This window comes from Mizuhopecten yessoensis, unplaced genomic scaffold (assembly GCF_002113885.1).
Source record: "Mizuhopecten yessoensis strain PY_sf001 unplaced genomic scaffold, ASM211388v2 scaffold1359, whole genome shotgun sequence".
Lineage (NCBI taxonomy): Eukaryota > Metazoa > Mollusca > Bivalvia > Pectinida > Pectinidae > Mizuhopecten > Mizuhopecten yessoensis.
Window position 1 is genome coordinate 293776 of NW_018404007.1, and position 10013 is coordinate 303788.

The 10013-nt window shown below is 37.9% G+C and overlaps 1 long non-coding RNA gene across 2 annotated transcripts; it reads left to right on the forward strand.

Moving 5' to 3' along the window:
- The first annotated feature begins 280 nt into the window (after nucleotides 1-280).
- LOC110460300 lies at nucleotides 281-8107 on the forward strand. 2 transcript variants are annotated; one of them, XR_002463996.1, is made up of 3 exons: nucleotides 281-381; nucleotides 5168-5359; nucleotides 7603-8107. It is a non-coding gene; the product is annotated as an uncharacterized LOC110460300 (long non-coding RNA). The 2 variants fall into 2 exon arrangements; XR_002463997.1 differs by lacking the exon at nucleotides 281-381 and adding an exon at nucleotides 583-678.
- Nucleotides 8108-10013: the final 1906 nt, after the last annotated feature.

Sequence of the window (10013 nt, forward strand, 5' to 3'; positions counted from 1 at the left end):
TAGTGTGCAGAAGACATTGCATGACCACCACGGAAAACACAGGCATTTGTTTCTGTCAATAAAAATAGTTATGAGAAGAAAAAAAACCACACCCATATTTTATGAGTAACGTTAGTCGGGGTGTGATTTTTTTCTCATGACTATTTTTATTGACATAAACAAATGCCTGTTATTGAAAGGGCGAAACATTGAACTTTTGACACAGGAAAGGTTAAAAAGTAACGTTATTTTATGAGTGATTCATTTTGGGTATTGATCCAGATATGTTTACACGTCAATAGGTCCATGTTGCTCTAACGCTCTCCAGGAAAGTCGGCAGTGGCGAATAGTTGCACATGATATCTACTTGACGCTAACACTACTTCCGGCCAATGGGAAAAGGTAACATTTGTATTTCTATGAAAGAAAGGTTTTATGAACAGTAGCCTTGCATAATAGCGTAAGGTTTCATTTAATATTTGTGTTTGGAGAGTTCAACTCAATTATAAAATGTTTCGTTTGATTTAAACCTGTACAAAATCGTCACATAAATGGCTTACATAAAGATCCCGTCATCGTGGTGACCTTGAGCTTTTGTGTTCCTCTCTCGGTTAGAAACCAGAAGATACGATTTGTTGCACATTTGTGTTTCCTAAACTATCATCAAACACACAGGTTCGGTAAATAATATTTGACAAGGTAAGTTGTGTATGGTACTAAGACTAGAGTAACACGTGCGCGTGTTTTTTTATCAGCGGAATTGGCCTGTTGGCTATGTCAAAATTTACTACTGTATACGTACATATATACTGTATAGGGCGAATGTAAACAAACACGCCAGTACTGGTCGTAATTATCTCGTGCACATCGATTATGTGTTGACCAAACAAGTGAGACGGTGAAATGAAATATTTTTATAGATTATAAAAACTCAATTTCTGGTGACTTTAATGAATGTCACTGTTGCAATTATTGGTACTTGCATCCTTTTATCCTCTCCATCTGATGGTCGGACAGTAATATTAACGATTTCTGTACTGAAAACACGAAATATTTCACTCCCTCCTGACACATGAACAACTAGCTGCGATAATGTAGCTTTCTGGTGACGAAAGATTTTTTTTTATATATTGCGTCGTTAGAGCTACTAAGCTGTCCTATGTCAAGTAATGGAGCAAAATCGAAGGTGGTAAAATTATATTTAAACATATACGTCAAAATTATATTTAAACATATACGTCAAAATTATATATATTAAAATATATATATGTCAAAATGTCTTAGGAAACTCGGGCTAGCTCGGAAGCATCTTCTGAAAGCCTAGGCCAAATCTGCATTATTGGGATGCTTACAGTGCCGTGCCAAAAGTATCTAGTCACAATGGCGTCGTGTTTACATTTTTGACAAAACCACAGCCTGTTTCAAAATTCTCTGACATGCAAATTTCTAACCCAATTGCAACAAAATTACACAATCACCTTCAATACTTCTTCAAGTGTCCTTTTAGCCTGATGACATTTAAAATCTGTTTAGGGATGGAATTGTACAGACTTTTTATGTAGGCAGGTGTGATCCCTTTACAAATCCTGTGAATTTCACGGAACAATTCATCTTTTGATTTTATGGCTGTAACACGGATTTGGAGTTTCCTTTTGATGTACAAACTAACATTTTCAATTATGTTTATATCAGGAGACTGTGCAGGCCAACTCATACAGTTAATACCATTCTGATCAATTTATTGCTGGGTGGACCTCGCACGATGTACAGGTGCATTATAACCCTGGAAAAAATAGCCACCTGCAGGAAAATTCCTCGCTATGACAGGCCAGAGATATTCTTTCAACACTCCCTGATACTTCACAGCATTAATATTACCATCACCAGCAGCAGTTAGTGTTCTGACACCTTCCGAACAAATGCAACGTTAACCCCAAATCATTACTTCAAACTTATTTTGTGCTGAGCGCGGCTGAACAAGAACAGGCCTCCATCCTTCGCTTCGCTTTCTCCAGACATAAACACAGTGGTCCTGTCCAATTTACTATCTTGCTTTAGTCCGAAAATATCACTTTTTATACGCCGGTCAAATTTGACGTAAGTATGCCGGCAATCTCCTCCTACATTTTTCGACCGATCTCTTTGAAACTTGGTTAGATTATAATCATGATATGAAGTTGTGTCTCCCTTAAGAGAATTTTGATTCGACAATTTTTCCAAAAGTTATTGCACTTTGTTCATTTCAGTATATGATATCTGGAGATCTCCTCCTACATTTTTTGACGGATTTCTTTGAAACTTTGTAGGCTAAATAATCATAATAAGTTGTTGTGTTTCCTTGAGAAGAATTATTTTGATTCAACAATTTTTGCAAAAGTTATTGCCCTTTTTTTATTTCAGTATTTGATTTTTGTCCGGCAATCTCCTCCTACATTTTTCAACGCATCTCTTTAAAACTTGGTATACATTATAATCATGATATGAACTTGAGTCTCCCATAAAAGAATTTTGATTCAACAGTTTTTACAAAAGTTATTGCCCTTTGTTCATTTCAGTATTTAATCTTTTGTCCGGAGATTTTCTCCTACATCTTGATCTTATTTCAATGAAAGAAAGTATATAACACTATATGGCAATCACAGGCATATATTGTTCCTCCCCGCGGTACTCTTGTTTCCAGTTATTTAAAAGTCCATTTTCTCTTTTCCCTGCACCATGCAAGTCTCTTGGCCCAGTTCACCTGCCGCACTACAATTTTTTTTTTAGAAATACGTTTGCTGTATCCATGACTGTTTAAATGGCGTTGAATTGTACCTTTAGATGTAGGACGAATATTTTTTGCATTAAATTTTGCTATGATATCATTTAATGAAAGCCTTTTGTGTCTGTTTGTTTTCACAAGCCGTTTTAATTTCCTATAGTCAGGGTCGTTCAGCGAACATGTTCTGCCACTTCGCTGTCCCGTTTTCCACTGACCAAGAAATTAAAAATTTGTGAACGATGTCTATTACATTAGATTTGGGTATTTTTAACTTTAAACTTAATTCGGTGAGAATATCCGCTCTGAAATAGTCCTATGATGATATTTTTCAAAACCCATTTTTAATGTTCTGCCTTTTCTTCCAATACTGATTTAGTCGCCTGGCGACCACAAAAACAATACATCACAATAGGTGAAAATAGCGCACATCATCACATAAGTGACGTTTTTTACCAAGGTGAAGGCCATTTATGCCATGACCTCAACTGAGAATGTAAACACGCCCGCCATTGTGAACGGATACTTTCGGCATTACTTTGTATCTTCAGTAACAAGAATGAAGCAGACATCATATTGAATAGTCACTATAGTTACTAATAAGTGATTTGAAATTCAAACTGAGTTTTTAGGAGAAACACTTTCATTTTACGATTTACCTGTTTGGTCAACACTTCAATCAATGTGCACAAGATACCTACGACCAGTACTGGCGTGTTTGTTTATATTCGCCCAATATACGTATAGTTAGTCATATTTGACTATATAGACAAATCTAGCCATATAGCCAAATTTGCCGCTGCTCCAGTACCTGTAACAGGTTAGGCCATACCTGCCAACCCTGGACATACTGAAAGAGGGTTATGACCCTCTTTTGAAAATTAAAAAGAGGGTCATAGTGCGTGACGACTTTTTCGCAACAAATACAGAAGAAAAATAGATATTTGATACATAGTTTAATATTTGATATGATATATGATTATGCACCAGGTACATTTCTACAGCAAGAACATCACTGACAACTCTTGTTGTATTCAGCTGTTGCAGACTTTGCAGAGGCTAATACACTGGCTGGTGGTTTGTTATCATCACAATAATCATTTTGATTGAATTTGCAACTGAGAAGTGCACACAAAGTGTCATTTTGGAGATCAGCTCTGAATTCAGTGTGTATTTTATTAACTACGGGAAAAGCTCTTTCCGAGTCGGCATTACTGTTTGGCACAACCCCACAATGCCACATGTGGATAATCACCTAAGTTTACAGTAACAGTATTTTATTACTGAATTAGTGAAATGGGGAATAAAATGAAATAAAATCATATTAGTTCTTTTAAACATTTAGGAACAAAAAACACATTATTCTTTAAACATAATCCAATAAATATGCTTAACGTAGCTAAGGCAATCAAAATCTGAATTGACTGCAATGTTGGAAATTTTGTCTCTCTTCATATATGGGAGTCATGACCCCATATGGAAGTCGTACCGTAAACATGACTGCATCAGTAGTAATACTCTATTTGGCCATGCAGGTATATAGAAACGGATAACCGAGATAACTTTCACATATGATCTATCATGACAAACTTGGCTAATTTTGTGAAAGAGATATTTTATTAGTGAGGATTCATTTTTTCAACAATTATGCATTATTTTGTTAATATTGTACTCATATGAGGGGGGAATTATATGCAATCTCACAGATTGGACACTTGATTTGGCTCCATTAGTTGGCATAGGTCAGTTCTAAGCTCTCACGATGTAATAAATGAAATTGTCTCATTGATAGAAGCCATGTTATCGCAGCTACCATCCAGCCACCGAGTGAGTGACTACAACATATTTGGCTCATAGGTGGTGTTATGTGTTACAGTTCGGTTGTTTTCATTTAAGTGTAATATATTTTTTTGATATATATATATATGCAAGGGCTGAATATTGATTCCACCTTTAAAAGCCCATTATTAGAGTATTGTAGCCAATTATGTAGGGTACATTGTGACAAAATTCCAAGTTCATCGGGTCAAAGGTCACAGTAGTGGTGTTTGTCTTTTCCATTGATCTGTTGGTACGACATCTGAGGTTAGACCTTTTCATGACCCTTGATAATTTAGCCCCTACATGGGCATCACACAGCCGGAATGCGAAGGTATTAGTTAGCCCATAGGCGACAGTTCTAGTTTCTGCTGTTTTCTCCTGAAATTACACAAAAATAATCATGCATTTCATGGATGATATTTTTCCACAGGTTCCTGTGGAAAGGTAGAAAATCACTGGTTGTACCCTTGCAGTGTACAATAGGGGCTCACAAGACCTAGATTAAATAGCATTATGTAAATATGTGTAATGGCTGCCAGAAGGATAACACAATGTGAATTGTCAAGATTCCATCCCTGACCTGATAACATATTATTTCTGTTTTGGCAGATCAATGGCCGTGGGCAGTGTAGTGAGGACATTCAGACCATACTTGAGAACTGTTTTGTACCCCACATTTGTCCTGTCCTTCATCTTCTGGGATCTGAATAAGACCAGAATCTTCAAAGCAAAAAAGAGAGCAGAAGCTGAAAGAAGAAACAATTAATACCTATTAGTGTGATCAACACCTTACCAAACAAGGTATATAGGTCTACAGTGATGTGTGGTTATATTATCCTAATATATATTTCAACCTTTTATCAATGTTCTTCGTAACCCTTGTTACAAATAATATTTTTAAGGTTTCAATGTTTCAAATAATCCTAGCCGTTTGCAGAGTACAGTTGCCTTCAGGAATCGTTCATCACAATTTTGTTTGAAGATATGTTTGACTTGTGATACAAATTCAGATTGAGAGCATTTATATTCATGTATATCATTCAGAATAGGAGGAACCATGAACTCTATGAAATTTTATCAAGATTGCTAAAGTAGTGCAAGAATATAGCCCACCATCACCATAATGTTGGCTATTCAAATCGCCCTTTCTCCGTGGACCGTCCGTCCTTAAAAAATTCTTGTTATCACTATTTCTCAGGAAGTACCAAAGTGATCTTTCTCAAATTTTATATGAAGGTTCTTCTTGGTCCCCTAGTTGTGCATGTTTACTTTAGAGACTGATCAGATAAACAATGACGGACAGGAAGCCATCTTTGATTTTGACAGTGTAGGTTTGTTATTGCTATTTCTCAGGAAGTACTGGAGGGATCTTTCACAAATTTCATATGTAGGTTCCCTTGGTCACTAGTTGTGCATGTTTACTTTTGGGACTGATCAGATAAACAAAATGGCCAACAGACAGCCATCATGGACTTTGACAGTAAAGGTTTGTTATCGCTATGCAGGTTTGATTTTGAGACTGATCAGATAAACAAAATGACAGCCATCTTGGATTGTGACATTAAAGGTTTGTTCATGCTATTTTCCAGGAAGTATTGAAGGGAACTTTCTCAGATTGGTTATGTAGGTTCCTCACTGTCCTTTATTGTTCATGTTTACTTTTGAGACTGATCAAATAAACAAAATGGCTGACGGTGACAGGCGACCAATTTTGATTTTTAGGTCACCTGAGACAAAGTCTCAAGTGACCTATTGCGATCGCCTTTTGTCTGTCGTCGTCCGTCGTGCGTCCGTAAACAATTTACATTTTCGACTTCTTCTCCAAAACCCCTGAACCAATTTCAATGAAATTTTGCAGGGATCTTCCATGGACAAAGGTCAACAAAAATAGTGGCTGGTTTAGTCCCAAGCCCCTAGGGGCCTGAGGGGTGGGGCCAAAAAGGGTCAAATTGACTAAAATTTCAAAAATCTTTTTCTCCAAACCCCTGAACCAATTTCAATGAAATTTTGCAGGAACCTTCCATGGACAAAGGTCAACAACAATAGTGTCCGGTTTAGTCCCAAGCCCCCAGGGGCCTGAGGGGCGGGGTCAAATTGACTAAAATTTCAAAAATCTTCTTCTCAAGACCCAGATATAGTAGAATCAAATACTCTTCATATATGGAAGGGTCTTAAGGTCTTCACCGAAATTATGAATTTCATGACCCTGGGGTCTCACGTTTCCCCCTGGGGAGGGGGTAAACTTTACTATAGTTTATATAGGGAAATCACATTTTGGACCAACATTTGTTTAATTTCCATTGGAAGTAATTCAATTTGGGTTAGCATTATCAGTATTAGGTAGCAGTTTGATAGTATGCACCTATGAGCCCTGACTGACCCCCAGGGGCTGATGGGTGGGGCCAAAAAGGGTTGAATTGACTGAAATTTCAAAAATCTTCTTCTCAAGACCCAGATATGGTAGAATCAAATACTCTTCATAGATGGAAGGGTCTTAAGGTTTATGACCCTAGGGTCTCACGTTTACCCCCTGGGGAAGGAGGGGGGGCAAAATTTATTATGGTTTATAATGGCAAATGATACTTTGAATATTACATGTTAATAACTTGATTGGAATTATAACCTTGAGTTGACAGTTTGATAATTTGAAAATTTTGAGCCAGCCCTACCCCCAAGGGCTGTAGGGTGGGGCTCAAAGGAGTCAGTGTGCTAAAATTTCTTCATTTTCCTTGTTTAGAATCAGAGATGCTAGTTTCAAATACTTTTTGGTCTGAAATCTGTATGCTAGATATTGAATAAGGTGGTTTTATTGTTTTTGGTCACTTTGAATAATATTTCTGTTCATGTTAAAAACAAAATCAACTCTCTGTATAAATATATCAGGTGACCGTTGCGGCCCATGGGCCTCTTGTTAACATTGAAGGTTTGTTAATGATATTTTTCAGGAAGTTCGTAAGGGATCTTTTTCAAATTTGATATGAAGGTTCCCCTTGATCCCTAGTTGTGCATGTTTTATTTTGTTATGCTTTTTTCCCCCTTTTTAGATGACTGCCGGCACGGTTACAAAAGCCCGCAAGGTAATGCTGAACCCACGATTCTTCAAGTACTACTTACAACTGGGAGGTGTGTCATGCCTGTTCCTAATCGGGGGATGGATGGACAACTTACTGACTCATAGAGAGTCCTCCATGTTCATGAACAAGTCTGGATGTTTCCCACCTCGAGATCTGGGACCTGGTAACAAAAGATGGTGATTGATATCCTGGAGCCACACAATAACCTCAGTGGTTATTTGTGTGTGAAAAAGTGTTTTCAGTCTTTTTTTGTTGTTGTACAGAATAACTGGAGTTTTCATAAGCTTATTGAGTAAGACATCAATTTATTTCAACTTTTTACAGAGGACTTGACCCTGGTGACTGGAATATTGACAACATTTCAAACAACACTAGAGGTAACAGCCGACTACTTTGTCTACTGAGCACATTGCAAGTTGCCTGTAATGGTGGTAGTGTTTGTTTCTGGAATAATAAAGACGTTTTGAAAAGGAAATCAGGTTTTATCTTTTTTTTATGTTGCACAGTCACTTTTAAAACTTCTGCAGGACCACAACAGATTATATTTGTCCAATGTTAGGGACTGTAACAGACAGCTTAAACAGTTATTAAGTATGGTAATTACTTATACTGTGTCGCTTAAACAGTTATTAAATATGGTAATTACTTATACTGTGTCACATAACCAGTTAGAATGTATGGTAATTTTCTATACTACATTTGTATTTCTCCTGGAGTAGCCATATTTGGTGAACAAGGACATCTTTGGATGGCGGAGTGCAGAGTGCAAGAATAAGGTCACTGTTACCTATGACTTGACCTCGGGTCACCTTTGACCTTTTTTTTCAAGATTGTCTGGTGCATATCTTCTATACTTTTACACCTGTAGTATCCAGATTTGGTGTACAAGGACATCTTGGGATGGCGGGGTGTAAGAAGTAGGATACTATGACTTGATCTTTGACTTTTACTATTGAATTTTTTAGTCCATGGCATGTCTCCTTTACTTTTTCACCTGGAGTATTCAGATTTGGTGTACAAGGACATCTTGGAATGGCGGAGGGCAGGAATAAGGTCACTATGACCTCATTGTGACCTATGCTTCCTGACATAAGTGTACTGTTTGTTAAATATAGAAATCGTTACCGGTGGGGACTATGGATTGCCTTGCAATACTTTGCCTTGTTACTTATACTGTGTCGCTTAAACAGTTAGAATATATACCAATTACTTATACTGTGTAAATTGTTCTCTGGGTCGCAGGTTTGAGGCCTACGTGGGGAGTCGCCAGGGACTGGCCATATGTCGTGTTTTTTCTCGGGGGGAACTCGGGCTTTCCTTCACTCCTACTAAATGACCATAGCTGCTAATAGGATGTAAAACACAAAGTCTTCTTCCTGTATGTTTATTGTTCATAGTGAAATTAAATGGAGCTTTAATTTGATCAAGTAATGCTTCAATAAAAGATGATATCAGTGGCTTTATTTCTAAGAAGATTTCTGCCCGTTTCAAATTTACAATACCATGTAACACAGAGTGTATTGTGAATATAGCTAAGAATATATATTTCTCTCACCCTTCACTGACGTATCTCCCATTTCAGCTAGAAAAGATCGTCTCGTCACCCCGTAGGAGGAGATAGCTACCTCACGCAGAATGGTGCGGTAAGTTATAACAATAGTATGACATCACGTCATCAATGCAATGAGGTCATGTGGCAACAGTAGCAGACCATGGAAGACAACTCTGGATTATTCAATCAACGATTATATTTCACGCAATCACCGCTTGTATTTGTGACTGAAACAGGACAGGAGAAAAAAAATCAACCCTCAAACTTGAGGATAAGTCAGAGAAATTTTAAACCCTCGGGTAAGACAAGAATATCATCCCTCCGGTTGGAGATTAATAGAATCTTCCCCTACCCTGAGGGTGTGACAGAGAAATCTCCAACCTGAGGGGTGATGTTTTTTGGTTGGAGATTTCTGTTACACCGTTAAGGTAGGGGATGATTATTTTTCTTCCATCCTATTATTTTAGTCACAACTCCACTGACAGTAGTGTAAACAAAAACACATGAGGGGTATGAATATCGTCATTTACTTTTGATGACGTCACAATTACCGGCGACGCGTTTCTATGACGTCGCAATTGAACACATGCTAATCGGCACAAGGCTTTCTCCCCCTAGGGGGGGGGGGGGGGGGGGGGGTGACAAGCTTGTGAAGGGTGGGAGAATAATAGAATTTCCCCCTCCCTCCAGGGGGTGACCGAGAAATCCCCAACCCGAGGGGTGATGTTTTTTGGTTAGACAAACAGAAAATCCCCCCGAGGGTTGGGATTTCTCTGTTACACCCTCAAGGTAGGGGATGATTATTTTCTCCCATCCTATTATTTCAGTC